Below are 16,083 nucleotides of genomic sequence, written 5' to 3'. Positions count from 1 at the left end.
AGCAAAGATCTCAGAAAGTTTCACCCTTGAGCGAGAAGGTGAAGCTGCCGGACATGCTGTCTCATGGGGAAAGCACAGCATCCATTGCACACCGTTATGGCATCAAGAACACTGTCCGCTCCATCAAGAAAAGAAAAGCCAGTATCCATACAAGTGTGGGGTCTGGCATGTTGCAGAGTCTTAAGGTGGAATTCTATCCATGCGAGTCCCACATAGAATGTTTGGAAAAGGCCCTCAGCCTGTGGATAGAAGACCAAGCCCAGAGAAACGTGCCACTGAGTGGACCAGTAATCCATGAGAAAGCGGTACAGCTCTACAGGCGGTTTGCAGCAGAAGGCGGTCAAGCAGCAGGAACACCCAAAGGCACTGAGCATGGTTTCCAGGCAGGCAAGGACTGGTTCGAATGGTTCAAGCTCTGCTACAACCTCCACAATGCAAAGGTGTCAGGAGATGTAGCATTGGTGGACCACAAGGTACCACTACGATATCCAGCGGAACTCCAGTGGCTGATTGAGTCTGGAGAGTACAAGCCAGAGCACATCTTCAATGCTGATGAGCCAGGCCTGTTCTGGAATCGGATGCCATCCCACATCTTCATCAGCAAGGAAGAAATAACTGTTTCAGGTTTCAAGGCAGGCAAAGACCACCTCACTCTGCTGGTGTGAACAAATGCTTCCTGCATGAGGTGCAGAGATATTTGGCCTCCAAGAACCTGGCTTTCAGAGTCCTCCTGCTACTCAACAATACCCTGGCCATCCCGAGGCCCTGAGGTTTGCACGCTTGGACCTGCAGATTGTCTTCTTGAGGCTCAGAACCACCTCATTGATCCAGCCAATGGACCATGGTCTGCTATCAACCTTCAAATCCTATTTCACTTGCTGCACCTTCAGGAAGCTGCTGGATCTCATGGAAGCCAACCCCTCTCTGTCAGTCAGCAATTGCTGGAGGAGCTACATTATTGTAGACTGCATAGAGAACACTGCAGCATCCCTTTTAGAGATCAAGCCCCATACATGGAACACGGTATGGAAGAAGTTGTGGCCTGGGGCAGTCACCTCTTCATCAACTGTGGCTCATGAGGTGCAGAGGATGAGGTTCCCTCTGTGGCTGGTGAAGTGAAGCAGATTGCCAACCTTGTACTCACTGTTGATGCAGAAGCCCTGATAGACCTTGAGTCGCATGAGGTGGAGGAGCTCCTCCAATCCCATCAGGAGGAACTCACAGAGGAAGAAATGGAAGAGATGATCCAGGCAGCTCCCGAGAGCGAAGGAGAGGAGGAGAAAAAGTAAGAGATGCTTCCCAAGCCCTTCAACACAAAGGTGCTCTCCAAGATCCTGCATCTGGGGACCACCTTGGCGGACAAAGTGTTTGAACTTGATCCCCAGATGGAACATAAGAACAGCCCTGCTGGATCAGGCCCATAGCCAATTTAGTCCAGCATCCTGTCTCACACAGTAGCCCACCAGATGCCACTGGGAGCCTACAGGCAGGAACTGAGAGCATGCCCTCCCTCCTGCTGTTTCTCCCCTGCATCTGGTATTCAGAGGCATCCTGCCTCTGAGGCTGGAGGTGGCCTATAGCCCTCCAACTACCGGTAATAGCCGTTGATAGACCTCTCCTCCATGAAGTTATCCAAACCCGTCTTAAAGCCATCTAGGTTGTTGGCTTTCACCACATCTTTTGGCAGAGGATTCCACAAGTGGATTATGCGTTGTGTGAAAAAGTACTTCCGTTTGTTGGTCTTAAATTTCCTGGCAATCAATTTCATGGGACAATCCCTGGTTCTAGTGTTATGTGAGAGGGAGAAAAATTTCTCTCTATTCATTTTCTCCACACCATGCATGATTTTATAGACCTCTATCATGTCTCCCTGCAGTCATCCTTAAAAAAAAACAAAAAACCTAAACTAAAAAGCCCCAGGTGTTGTAGTCTTGCCTCATAAGGATGATGCTCTAGGCCCCTGATCATCTTGGTTGCCTTCTTCTGCACCTTTTCCAGTTCTACAATGTCTTTCTTTAGATCTGGTGACCAGAATTGTACGCACTAATAGTTTTGTATAAGGGCATTATAATATTAGCAGTTTTATTTTCAATCCCCTTTCTGATTATCCCTAGCATGGAATTGGGCTTTTTCACAGCTGCCGCACGTTGAGTGGACACTTTCAACGAGCTGTCCACCACATCCCCAAGATCCCTCTCCTGGTCAGTCACCGATAGCTTAGATCCCATCAGCATATACTTGAACTTGGGATTTTTTGTCCCAATGTGCATCACCTTACATTTGCCAACACTGAACTGCATTTGCCATTTTGTCGCCCACTCACCCAGTTTGGAGGGATCCTTTTGGAGCTCCTCACAATCTGTTTTAGATTTCACTACCCTAAGTAATTTGGTATCATCGCAAATCTGGCCACCTCACTGCTAACCCCATTCATAAATTATTCATTTATGAATAAATTAAAAAGCATCGGTCCGAGTACAGATCCCTGGGGGACCCCACTTCTTACTTCTCTCTGTTGTGAAAACTCTCCCTTTATACCTACCCTCTGTAGGTATAGGGCACAACATCAAATTCAAAAGTCAGCTGGAGACTGATTTGGAACCCTACAAGGACACATATCAGGCTCTGCAAAGCAAGGGGAAGCAGATGACCACCACTGGCTACTTTGGAAAGGTAGCTACACACACCACCACAGCTGTGGAGTGGCATTGGCCATCATCATCTGGAAGACATGCACTTTCACCAGCTTCGAGGAGGATGGTGATGACAATGACGTCAGCACATCTGCCTCTACAGGGCCAGCTTCTGCTAGGTGAACTGTGCTCCAATCAGAAGGCTGAAGATGCTGCCAACTCCAGCAGTGGAGTAAAGGAACTCCATTGCTTTTTCAGTTAGATTTTTTTCTGCTGTGGGCCAGAGCCTGGAGAGAGATGGAGTGCTGCAAACTCCAGCAGTGGAACCATGGAGTGAAGAAATTCCCCTGTGTGTGTTTACTTGAACAACAACCAATTCTGTGTTGCCTCTTTGGCCAATCTACCAACCAGTGAAGACAGGTTTGTGCTGCTAAGTGTTGGACTTCAACTGTGGGGTGGGGAAACTTTACTATTACACATTACTGAAGAAGCTGGGGACCACTGCTAGAGCACCTGGAGAGTGGCAGAGCTGAGGTGGCCAAGGTACAGTGCTGTGTGCTCCATCCTTATATCTACGTTCTTCCTGGTTTTTGTGTGTGATTTTTTGGGGTCATTTTCTGGGGCTCTGGAACCTACCCCCCTCCAATTCCTATAGACTCAATGTCTCATTATTCAGTTTTGTTATCCAGTTGTAGGTGTGAACCCTCATGAATAACGAAGTCCACCTGTATCTGCAGTCAGCTAGCCTGAATGTAACTTTGATGGTGCTAAAAGTTATACAGCAGAATAGAGAATAAGAGAGTTCATATCTATGCACAAGCCTTCAGATATTTTGACTGATGTTTTTTTATTGCCTTCTCTTGCTTGTGATATCTGGAACTGTTAGATGATGCTGGCATTATACACCAAGCCACAGAATCATAGAATGTCTGAGTTGGAAGGGACCCCGGAGGATCCAGCTCTCTGTCCAGTGCAGGAATCTCCTTATAGCATCTTTGACAGATGGCTGTCCAGTCTGTGTGCAAAAACCTCCAGTGAAGGAGAAGCTTACCACTTCAAAAGGCAGACAGTTCTTTTTAATGTCTAGACTAAATCTGCTTTCTTGCAATTTTTACCTATTGCTTCTAGTTTTGCCCTCAGGAGCAACAAAGAACAGGTCTGTTCCTTCTTCTGTTTGACTGACAGCCTTTCAGATATTTGAAGACAGCTATCATATCACTTAGCAGGGGCATAACTATAATTAAACAAGGGGGGACAAATGTCCCTGGGCCCATGAGGGAGGAGACCCACTGGCTGGGAAACAGCCCACTCTTTACTTTCCCCTCCTGCCTCCCTGACATAGTGGCGAGTTCTTGGCTCCTGAACTGAGTGTGGATATTATTTGCATAGGACATGTCAAAAACATTTTGGTTTTCACCTTATCCACATCGTTCTGCAGCAAAGACATGGGACAGGAGGAGAAAGCAGCCCATCTTCACTTCTCATCCCAGGGCCCATTTCAACTTTGTTACGCCCCTGCTTTTTATTCTTCTCTTCTCCAGGCTAAACATAACACTTCCTCCAACTGTTCCGTACAGGACTTTGTTCCAGACCTCCCACCATTTTGGTTGCCCTTCTCTGAACTTGATCCAATTTATCAATACAGGTTGAGTACCCCTTATCCAGACATCCAAAATCCAGAATGCTCTAAAATCCAGACACCACGCCATAAACAACTACCACCACCCCGCCTCAGCTTACTTTAAAAATGTGGTCAAGCCGCCTTCCTCAGGGCCAGGGCCGTCCTGCCTCAGGGCTGGTCTAGGCTGTCCTGCTGCTGCCGCCGCCTGCCTCAGGGCTGGTCCCGGCCGTCCCGCTGCCGCTGCCACCGCCACCAGCGGCGACTCCCACCTCCTTCACTTGCCCACCTCCTCACCGCCGCCATTGTTTTTGTCACTGGAAATTTTGCATGCTCTTGCAAGAGTTCCGCCTCACTGTACTATTTATGGACAATTCCGGAACTTATCCAGTCCCAACTTATCCAGTCCCAAGCGATACTCGACCTGTACCCTTCTTAAGATGTGGGGCCCACAGCTGGATACAGTGGCCAACATCCAGTGCAAGCTTCTAGTAACAGGAGGGCTATGCTGGATTTGGCCATGATTCCAAGCGTGGTCTGACCAGTGCAGAAGAGTGGAATGATTGCTTCTCGTGGTCTGGACACTACACTTTTGTTAATGCAGCCTAAGACTGCATTAGCTTCTATAGCATCTACATCACACTGTTGGCTTATCCTCAACTTGTTGTCCACTAGGACACCAGGGCCCCTTTTCACATGTACTCCTGCTGACTTGTGCATTTGATTTTTCTTACCCAAATGTAGGACCTTATATTTGTCTCCACTGAGGTTCATTGATTTTTGTCCAATATTCAAGCCTCTCCAGATTAGATCGAATCTTGTTAGTCTAATAAGCTATGGGTTATTTCCTCACGCAGAGCTTGGTGTCATTTGCAGATTTGATAAACATCCTCTCCACTCTCTTCTCCAAATCATTTATAAATACGTTGAACAGCACAAGGCCCAAGATGGTATAGATATTGTCCTCCAGGATGATGCAGAGCCATTAAGGGGTACTTGCTGGGGATGCTTATCCAATCAGTTATGAAATCACCTAACAAATGCATTGTCCAGCACAACCAGGATATCATGGCAGACTTTGTAGAAAGCTTTGCTTAAATTACACCACATCCACAGCATCACTGTGTTCTACTAAACTAGTAACTCTGTCAAAAATGGAGGTGAAATAAGTCCAGCATGACATTTTTGCGACAAATTCATCTTGGCTCATCCTGATCACCAGATTCCTTTCTAAGTGCTCACAGACTGTTTAACAATCTGTACTAGGATCTTGCCAGATATAAACATCAAGCTGAGAGGTCTATTGTTTCCCAGCTCCTCCTTTCCCCGCTTCTTGAAGATAGCAACAACATTTGCTCGTTTCCAGTCTTTGGCACTTCATCTGTTCTCCAGGAGCACCCAGTCGTTCTAAGACCACATCCGCAGGTTCCTTCAGAATCTTGGAATGTACTCCATCTGGGCCTGAAGACTTAAACTAATTTATGGTAGCTAGTTGTTCTCTTAGCATCTCCTTACCTGTCTTGAAGCACATTTCCCTTCTTTCTTCATTTGTGCATCTGTTTCCTGGCAGTAGATGCAAAAGAGGTGTTACGTAGCTCTGCCTTCTCTCCCTCACCTGTTACTAGTTCACATCTACCCGTTTCCTTTTGTGAGTCTTTTTGATACACAGAAGCCATGGGAGCCAGTGCAAACATGCAGACAATATAGGTAATAAGCAGAAAGGGCCTGAGGGCAGGGGTTTGCAACCAGACAAGCCAGCAAGAACCAGTCAATCAGCACATTATTGAATTCTAGTTCCCAGATACGTTGGTTCAGGAGTAATAAATATTTTCGTTACATCTAATGCTTGTGGAGAGGGGATACTTTGCATTAAAAAAAAAAACTCTTATAAATGGAATGGGGAAAGGGAGGACCGGATTCAATTTAATGTCCCACTGATATGCACAAACTTTCTAGTGATGCTAATATAACAGAAACCCTGATTTTCTAACCGAACAAACTATTACAGCAATAAAAGTAATCTTGGAATTGCAGCCACCTTCTCTGATCCTTTCCGCACACTTCGCCAGACTCTATTACAATGTCACACTTCTCCCTCAGACTAAATGCCTGTTCCATGGCACCATTTAGTTCTCTTTGCAATTATCCAAAAGTACTATCCTGAAAGGTGCTGGGTGCTATCATTTTGCATTTCTAGTGCCCAGTCTGTCTCCTCCAGGCCCTAAGGTACTGTTAGTTATACATATACTATATCCTTGACTAATTTGCATGCCTTCAGTGTATATAGCATCACAGGCCTAGAATGGGCCAGAGGGTCCGGATCACATGTATTCTGTCCTGCCAGAATCTTTGCTTTTCCTGTGACCAGAAGAATAAAGTATGCACATGAAACACATTTAAACAAATGTGTTTGATCTGCATCATGTATGTAGGTTGCTGGATTCTGCCCTTGGTGGTGCAGAATGTTACCGTACTGCACAATTGTTTTGTCAACTTTTTTTTAGTGGCATATAAGCAGCTTTACAGAAGATCTGCTTACACATATACTTATCTACATATCCTGTTGCACAATATAGTGGATCCACAGAGGAGAGGGGAAGAACAATTCATATTGAAGGATGGTGCTGGACTCTACAGTTTGCCTAGGAGCTTGCCCCTTTCAAAGGGCACAATGTCAAGAACAAATGTCTGCAAGTAAAAGCTGGACTAGGTAACTGGTAAAGGGTGGACTTGGAGTCAAGAATGGATCTTAACAGCCAGCTGTGTTCAGTGTGGAAGTGTTGACCTTCACAGGCAGTTCAGCTAAGAGAAGCAGTTTAAAGAGGCTTAAGGAGAAATCATTCCTTTACTGAATAGTCAGGGTTTTTATTCCACTCTCAATCTTTTCCCAGCCAACCTAACCCTGGATGGCAGGACTGTCTACCCTCACAGAGATGAGGGGCCCACAATGTATGGGGCTTTTCAACTCAGAAGCTTCTGAAAAATTTGGATGTGCAACACAATGGCATAGAATTCATCAGATGAACATATATTGCACTCATTACCTACATATGTCCAGTTGAGTGTAAGAGAGTGTTAATAATTAACTACTGCATGACCTGGGACAGACCCACACCTTCTGTCATCCTGAATTTATCCTCTATTTCAGGGATATAGCTGTGCAGAGAAGCATCCCTGTGTCACCACTGATGCTCATAAGTAGGCTACATAGGTTCAGGTCAACCTACAGTGGCTGCAAATGCCAGAGGTGTGGGATCAGTTCCTTTATAGAGGGAAGTAGTCTGGAGATACCAGAGAGGCTGCATCAAGGCCCAAGGTAGATTATCCTGCCTGCTCTTCAGTCGTACTGTTAATGACTTTTGGATAAGGAAACAGCTGGTTTCCAGTTTGCTTCCACAGCGGAAATGATATATATATATATGAATACCAATAGCCATGGGGCAACAAGGCCACAGGTCCCTGGCTTCCCAAAGCTGCTATTCTTGAGCTACAGCAAATTCTATGCCAGCCCTACAGGTGGCAAAAGAGTATTCTACAGGGAAACCCTATGAACAGGGGAATTCCTTGCTCTGCTCTGTGCCAATTCTTAATAGCTATGGTCAAATTAAAAGACTAGCTGATATTCTTTGTGGGGTAACGTAGATGGTTCAGTGCTGCCCACACTCCTATGTGTCTCCAGCACTACCTGTGGGGTTGCAGGATAGCCCTATTCTGCTACAACTTAAAATTGTGCAATTGCAGTTGTGCAATGTGGCACCCATTTCCAATGGACGTCACAAAACTGCAATGGTGCAGTTTTAAGTTATACTGGAACAAGTCTGTTCCACAACATTGTGGGTGGTGTTTCAGACACATGAAGAGGTGTGGGCGGGTGCTGAGCTCTCTGTGTATCCTGTGGAGAATGTCAACTATTATGTTTTCAAAATCACTTTAAGGCTAATTAAGGATAAAGATGGGTGCATTTAGCAAGGGGGAGACCATTTTTCTTAAGTTAGAGAAATCCAAATATGATTTCTCCACTTCACATAGCATTTTTTATAATTTATCACAGGCAGCCTGGTTTTATTGGTTTACATATACTAATGCAGCTTAGTAACTTGGGTGATGGCAAACCCGCCTGTGGTGCTGTTGGGCTCTAAAACACACAGCAATGCTGCTATGTACCGGGACTGCTGACTCTTGTATGACCAAATGTTGCAAACAGCTTCCATTATTCCCAATGGAACAGTAATGGCAGGAAGGACTTCAGGGCCAGCCCGACAGCCAAGAAAGAGTCTTAGAAAGCTTATATGAAGGAGCAACTGAAGGAGCAAAGTGGAATTGACAGAGGGAGTGCGACTCTGTTGATCCTTTAAGATCTCTTGGTGGCTTTTGATACCATCGACCATGGAATCCTTCTGGATCTCCTGCGGGGACTGAGTGTAGGGGGCACTGCTTTGCAGTGGTTCCACTCATACCTCCCAGGTAGATTTCAGAAGGTGTTATTTGGAGACTGCTGCTCTACAAAGCGAGATCTTTTGTATGGGCTCCATTTTGTCTTCAATGCTTTTTGACATCTACATGAAAATGCTGGGAGAGATCATTAGGGGATTTGGTGCAGGGTGTTATCAGTAAACTGATGACACCCAGATCTACTTCTCAATGTCAGCTTCATCAGGCAATGGCATAATGTCCCTAAATGCCTGTCTTGAGGCAGTAATGGGCAGGATGAGGGATAACAAACAGACTGAATCCAAACAAGATGGAAATGTTCACTGTAGGAAGGCACAGTTCAGGAAAAGGGATAAATCTGCCTGTTCTGGATGGGGTTACACTCTCCCAGAAGGAACATATTCTCAGTTTGAGAGTACTTCTGGCCCACCTCTCTCCCTGATACCTCAGGTGGAGGTGGTGGATGGACAGGAGTGTGTTTTTATCTGCTTTGACTGGTTCACCAACTGCAACCTGGAAGTGAGTGACCTTAATACAGTGGTACACATGCTGGCAACCTCCAGGCTTGACTACTACAATGCACTCTACATGGGGCTGTCATTTTATGTAACCCCTCCCAAACTGAATAGTGGAATTTGGACATATATGCCATATAGTTTGCTATCTTCATTGATATGGAGGATAAGAGTAGATCTTCCGCCCTATAGCATCCAGCTTCCAACCTTCTTTATCAGTGGGAGCAGGGTACTTGCAATCAGATTTATTGCCCATTGCACGGTCCACAACTAAAGACTTCAATGGAGATGCTTGAACAGGAATTACAGTCATCCTCCTGGACTCTGTATTAGTTCTCCAGTCTTTTGGAGTATGATGTTGCCGTAGATGGGGCATCCCATCCTGACTTGGTTGAATTTATTAGCACTGGAAGCATGGGAAGCGCCGCAGGTTGAGAGGTGGAAGTGGAGGCCACAAAATTGTAGACCAGGTCCTTTAGAGCTTGCTGGGGATTTAGGTTGGAGGCCAAGGACTTTAGCCATCTTGGCTACTTGAATCCGATATGACTTGGTCTCTTCCCTTGGAGAATTTGATGGATTGTTTGGCACATTGCCATCCGGTGAAGGGTCGGATGGGTTCTCAATGTCTGAATCTGATGAAGAGGTACAAGTCATCAGAATAGGGTCTTTTAGCTAAAGGAGTGGTCCCATCCTTCCAACGCCTGCAGAAGGGGTAGGTATTCCAATAGGGAAAGCTAGAGTAGCCAGTTCCACAGGCCATAGCACAGGCAGCTGTGCTGGTGGTAATGATGCGAGGAGCTGGGTCCCAGGGATGTTTACATGAAGTATCAGCAGTAGGTTGGGATAAAGAACTCTGTGATGCAGTAGTCGACTTGAGTTTAAGATTCCAGAGCCTGAACTCCTCATAATCATATGGAAGAGCTGGTGAGGGCATGCATGTATGTATGGTCTTTAAATAAGCCTAGTTTTCTGACATACCCTGAATCCAGGGCTCCAGGAGAGCTCCAGTAGTCCAGTCATCTGCGATAAAGTGAGTAGGTGGATAGAGAAAAGTGTAGCCTTTCCTTCCAGGGCTGAAGCAAAGATGAGATGGAGAACAATGAGGAGTTGCTCTTCATGGAGCCTTTGGAATCTCCAATGCACCAGAGCTGTTATCATTGAGGCCGTGGAGTGAGAACCCTTAAAAGTAGAGCAGGATGGTGTTATAATTGGTGAGGCCAGAGTGTAGTTAGTGTCCTGGAATAAAGGCAGGTTTCTCGCCTGTAACTGTAGTTCTTCGATTGGTCTTTTGTGCATCATACATGGGCTTTGCACCTGTGCAGAGCCACCACCCGGAAACTTCTGAAGCTTTACCTTATTAGGAAAAAAGAATGGGAAACCCAGATCCCCCTATCTGATGGTTTACCTCACTCCCTCAGTCCTGGCGATCGCCACAGCTCTAAACCTAGTCTAGATAAATAAAAAACACAACACTATACTGCAGTGGGGAGGAAGGGTAGATCATATGAATGCACAGAAGACCACTCAAAGAACTACAGTTACAGGTGAGAAGCCTGCCTTTCTTCATGGTCTCTATGCATCACACATGGGAGAATAGCAGGTTATCATATCTGGATGGAGGGTACAGCCCAGACCAAGGAGAAAAAACCTTACAAAAGAAGCTTAATGGGGGTGGGTGTGGGTGGGGGGAATTATCATGGAAAACAGAGTGAAGTACAGAGGAACCAAACATTGCATGAGGCCTAGAGTGGATGTCTAAGGCATAATGCCTGACAAAAGTAGTTGGATAGGACCACATAGCAGCCTTACAAATGTTGGCATAGAGACACCCTTATAGAAAGCTACTGAGGTTGCCATTACCCATGTGGAGTGCACCCTAACTGGGGTAGGCAAAGGTTCTGAGGGTAACTGATATGCCAGAGAGATAAGCTCTTGGACCCCTGTGGCAATCCATTGTGATGAAACAGGTAAGCCTTTTGAGGGCTCTGTATATGAAACAAATAAGGACTTTGACCTGCGGAACTATTGTGTTCGGTGTATATAGAAAGCAAGGGCCCTTCTAACGTCCAGAGAGTAATAAGCACATTTCTCATAGGTTACAAGCGTAGGAAAAAATGTAATCAAGGAAATTTCTTGTGATAAGTGGAACTCAGAGACAACCTTAGGAAGAAATGAAACATCATTAAAACAACTCAACCTCTATGAAAAAACAGATATGGTGCATCAGAATGCAGTGCCCTCATTTCGCTCACTCTTCTAGCTGAGGTAATTACAACCAAAACACTTTCTTTAAAGACAAAAATTTAAGGTTACAGGTAGCCAGACTCAAAAGCTTTCTTTAACTGTCTCAGGACCAGCAATAAATTCCAAGGTGGGGAACACTTGAGAGCAGGGGGAAACAAATGAACGCATCCCCCTCTGAGTCTGGGTCCATTCCTGCCCTGCTGCAGAACCTCGCACACTGAGCGTTCTGGGCTGATGCAAACACATCTAGATGAGGTATTCACACAAGTGAATATGAGGTATACACATGAGGTATACACAAGTGACAAATCTCATGCAGTATGCACGGATCCAGGTGCCACTCATGAGAGAGGGTGTTCTGGTGACAGTATATCCACTAGAGTGTTGACTTTCCCTGGAATGTGCACTGCAACCGGCCAAATTCTCCACTCCAGGCACAAAAACCAGAGGTGCATCGTCAGATTGAGCAGGGAATGAGATGCTGTCCCTCCCTGCATGTTCAGGTATGACCTGGCCATGTACTGTACATGAGGACTAGTACCGGGAACCCTGCTATCCAATGATGGAAGGCCTTGAGTGCCGGAACATTGCCATAAGTTCCAGATAATTGATATGACAGTTCTGCTGCCTTCGAGACCAAGTCCCAGAGACCACTAGGTCCTTGAAATGCACTCCCCACTTGGTGTTGGATGTATCTGTGGTGATTGTAAGGGTGGGTGCCAGTTTTTGGCAAGGAGTCCCCTAAGCAAGATTGGAGTACTTCATCCACCAGGAAACAATCCTTTGCACTCTGCGAGGAGCTGTAAGCACCCTTTGTTGAGAGTATATCTGGGGGCGAAAATTTCACAGGAACCAAGCCGATAACGCCCGTAGGCAAAGACGAGCCTGGAGAAGTACTGCGGTGGTTGATGCCATCAGGTCAAGTAAACATTGGATAAACCTTGTCTCCGATATGTGCAGAAAGTGTGAGCCGCCTGTTGTATCAACTGGAGGAAGAGTGGCCAGCAAAGCGTTTGAGTCCAGAATAATGTCCAGAAACTCTATGGACTGCATTGGTGTTAACTTTGATTTACTCTGATTTACTGTACTAGTAGGCCCAAGCAATGACGAAGATGAAGGGAGAGCTCTAAATCCTTTACAAGCTGGGTTCTTGTGGAAGAAACGATAAACCAGTCATCTATGTACAGAAAGACTGTACATAGTCTTTATGTACTCCGAGGTGTCAGAGTCTCAGGTGGGCTGCCACCACTGCTATGCATTTGGTAAACATGCACGGAGCGGAGGCCAGTCCGAATGGAAGGGCAGAATATTGGTGAGTCCAGGAATCCATGTGGAATCTCAGGTATTTGTGGTGGTGAGGCACAACAGAGATATGGAAATCGGCGTCCTAATGGTGCAGTGGGGAAATGCTTGACTAAGAAGTAGAAGGTTGCCAGTTTGAATCCCTGCTGGTATGTTTCCCACACTATGGGAAACACCTATATTGGGCAGCAGCGATATAGGAAGATGCTGAAAGGCATCATCTCATACTGCGCAGGAGGCGGCAATGGTAAACCCCTCCTGTATTCTACCAAAAGAAAACCACAGAGCTCTGTGGGCACCAGGAATCGAAATTGACTTGATGGCACACTTCAAGTATGGACGCGAACCACACACCTGGGAAGAGCAAATGGAGAGTGGCAGGGATGGTCAGCATACAAAATCTCTTGTATATCACAGAGATTTACACCTCTCTGGAGAGGAGAGCTGGTCTTGTGGTAGCAAGCATGACTTGTCCCCGTAGCTAAGCAGGGTCTGCCCTGGTTGCATATGAATGGGAGACTTGATGTGTGAGCACTGCAAGATATTCCCCTCAGGGGTTGAAGCTGCTCTGGGAAGAGCAGAAGGTTTAGAGTTCCCTCTCTGGCTTCTCCAAGATAGGGCTGAGAGGGATTCCTGCCTGCAACCTTGGAGAAGCCGCTGCCAGTCTGTGAAGACAATACTGAGCTAGATAGACCAACGGTCTGACTCAGTATATGGCAGTTTCCTATGTTCCTATCCCTTAAGTCAAGAATTGGCCGCAGCTCTCCATCCCTTTTGGGCACTGTGAAATATCTTGAGTAGAAACCCATGTTTTCGTTGTCAGTAACCCTATGAATAGTCCCTTTCCAGAGTAGGGAGTCTACTTCTGCCACCAGCTGATGAGAGGGAGGTGTGGTGCAGATTCCCAAGAAGTTGGGTAGAGAGCAGAACTCCATCTTGTATCTATTCCTCACGATGGCAAAGACCCAGGCATCTGATGTTATCACCCTCCAATCCCTGTAAAAAGACAACAGGGGGTTGCCTCACTATGGAGTCACTGCCGCTTAGGGCAGGACGCCTTCAGTTAGAAGTTTGACTGTGGTCTGGTATTGAAGCCTGAAGCTGGGGCCTTTTGGTGCTGGAAACACTGCTGCTGATAAAAATAATTCCCTGAGTGGTAAGAGGACTGCCTAGACTGAGTGTAGTGCGGCCATAGCTTTCATCTTGTCATACAAGAGGTGGAAGCAGAAGGCTGGGAGAAACCCATTGATTTCACCATGGTGCATAGCTTCTGGACTCTCTCAAGCATGTCATCGGTCTTGTCGCCTAACAAGGCCTCACCGTCAAAGGGCAAATCCTCTATATGCCCTCCAGCCTCCTGAGATAGGGAAGAAGACCTCAGCCAGGGATGTCTGCTCAGGGAACCCGCAGATGCCACAGAAATGGTTAACTAACCAGATTCCCCCACATGGCAGAGGGTGCAGCCGTTCCACCCACTATTCTAGAACTCTCTTGAGTACCTCTCTTCTAAATTTGGCTTCAGCAGCCATAAGTAGGTCTATGGCATAATGCTTTATGAAATGTATATGTGTAGTCCAAGTGGCAGCTGCACACAAGTCCTTAAAATGGAGCTCAGAAGTGATCAGTGGAAATAGCATACAATCTTGTGGAGTGTGCTTTTACCACCTTTGGAAATTGCCAGGTCTGTAACTTGTATGTTAATTAAGAAAATCAGTTCAACAAACCAATGAGAGAGCAGTTGTCTCAACACCGGCATGCCCTTGGTCTTGCCTTTAAATAATACAAAGAGCAGCTTTTACGTTGAAAGTCTTTTGTCCTTTTCAGGTAATGGAGAAGGCAGCGCCTGACTTCCAATAAATGTAAAGCGCGTCTCATGTTCTTGAAAAAATGACAGAAGTAAGATATTTTGATTCAAACGGAATTCTGTTACTACTTTAGTTAAGAAAGACTGATCAGTATGCATAACCACCTTGTTGAGGAAGAACTGCGTATATGGTACATCCACCCTTAAAGTAGCCATTTCACCAACATGACAGGTAGTAGTTATGGTGATGAAAAAGGTGGTTTTCAGCATCAAATAACGTAAGCTCGCCTCATTAGGCGGCTCAAAAAGAGGTTCCATTAGTGAAGCCAGTACTAGAGATAGACTCCACTACTCAACCAGGTGGCATATAGGAGGGTATAGGTTATTGATGCCATGCAGAAACTTTTTGCATTGAGGATGAGAGAAAGCAGTCCTGCTTTGCCAGCCTCCATGCTTAGCTGAAATAGCAGCAAGGTGCACCCATAAGAATATATTCACCAGAACAGATTCTTTCAGACTGGTTAGGTACAGTAGGACCTAATCTGAATGGGTCAAATCCATGGTCCTTAGCATAAGTGGTAAAATGCTTCCATTTACTAGTGTAACTCTTCCACGTAGAAGGCCTAAACCAGTTTAGCAGGATTCTCTTTGATAGCCGACCTTCCACACTGTCAGCTGCAGTGTCCGCAGAGCCGAATGCACTATTCAACCTCTGTCTCGTTAGCAAATCTGAGTCAAGAGGTAGATGGCAATAATTGTTCCCCGTCAGTCTAAGTAGCAATGCGAATTACGGTTGGTGTGGCCACCATGGCATCACTGAAATAGTTTTTGCTCCATCTTGTATCAGCTTGCCTACAACTCAGTTGAACAGGGGCAGTGGAGGGAACATATATAGTATGCCCTAGTTCCAATTGTACTGAAAAGCATCCCCAAGAGATGCTTGCCCAATGCCCACTCTGGAACAGAACAACAGAAATTTTCTGTTCTCTTCCATTGCAAACATATCCACCCCGGGAATACTCCATGTGGCGGTTAGACGGTCCAGGCACACTTGCTTGAGCTCCCATTCGTGATGCTGTTGATTCTTGAATGTCCTGCTCAAGTCATCCACTAAGACATTCTCCACACCTTTGATGTGGATGGCAACCAGGAACAAATTTTGGGATATGCACCAGTTCCAAAGTTGTGTGCTTAGCACACAGAGACCTCAAAACTGTGCCTCCCTGACGACTGACATAGGCAATCGGCATAGTATTGTCCATTTGAAATTGTACTGTGGAATCCCTTATTAGGGGCACAAAAGACTTTAGAGCCAGAAATGATATGTATCTTCCGCTGCTGTGCCATCCACAAGCCCTGAGTTGCATGACTCCCGTTATGTACCCCACACCCTGTCAAGGAGGCATCTGTTGTCACTCACCTTGTCAGAGTCAGAGGTTCAAACATGCCTTGAAGTAGATTCTCCCGCACTTTCCACCATTGCAAGGACTTCAGTACAGGCAGGGGAATTTCCAGTAGATTCTGCTGACTGTCGAC

The sequence above is a fragment of the Hemicordylus capensis genome, chromosome 3, assembly GCF_027244095.1.
Source record: "Hemicordylus capensis ecotype Gifberg chromosome 3, rHemCap1.1.pri, whole genome shotgun sequence".
NCBI classification, from domain to species: domain Eukaryota; kingdom Metazoa; phylum Chordata; class Lepidosauria; order Squamata; family Cordylidae; genus Hemicordylus; species Hemicordylus capensis.
This window is presented reverse-complemented; position numbering follows the sequence as displayed.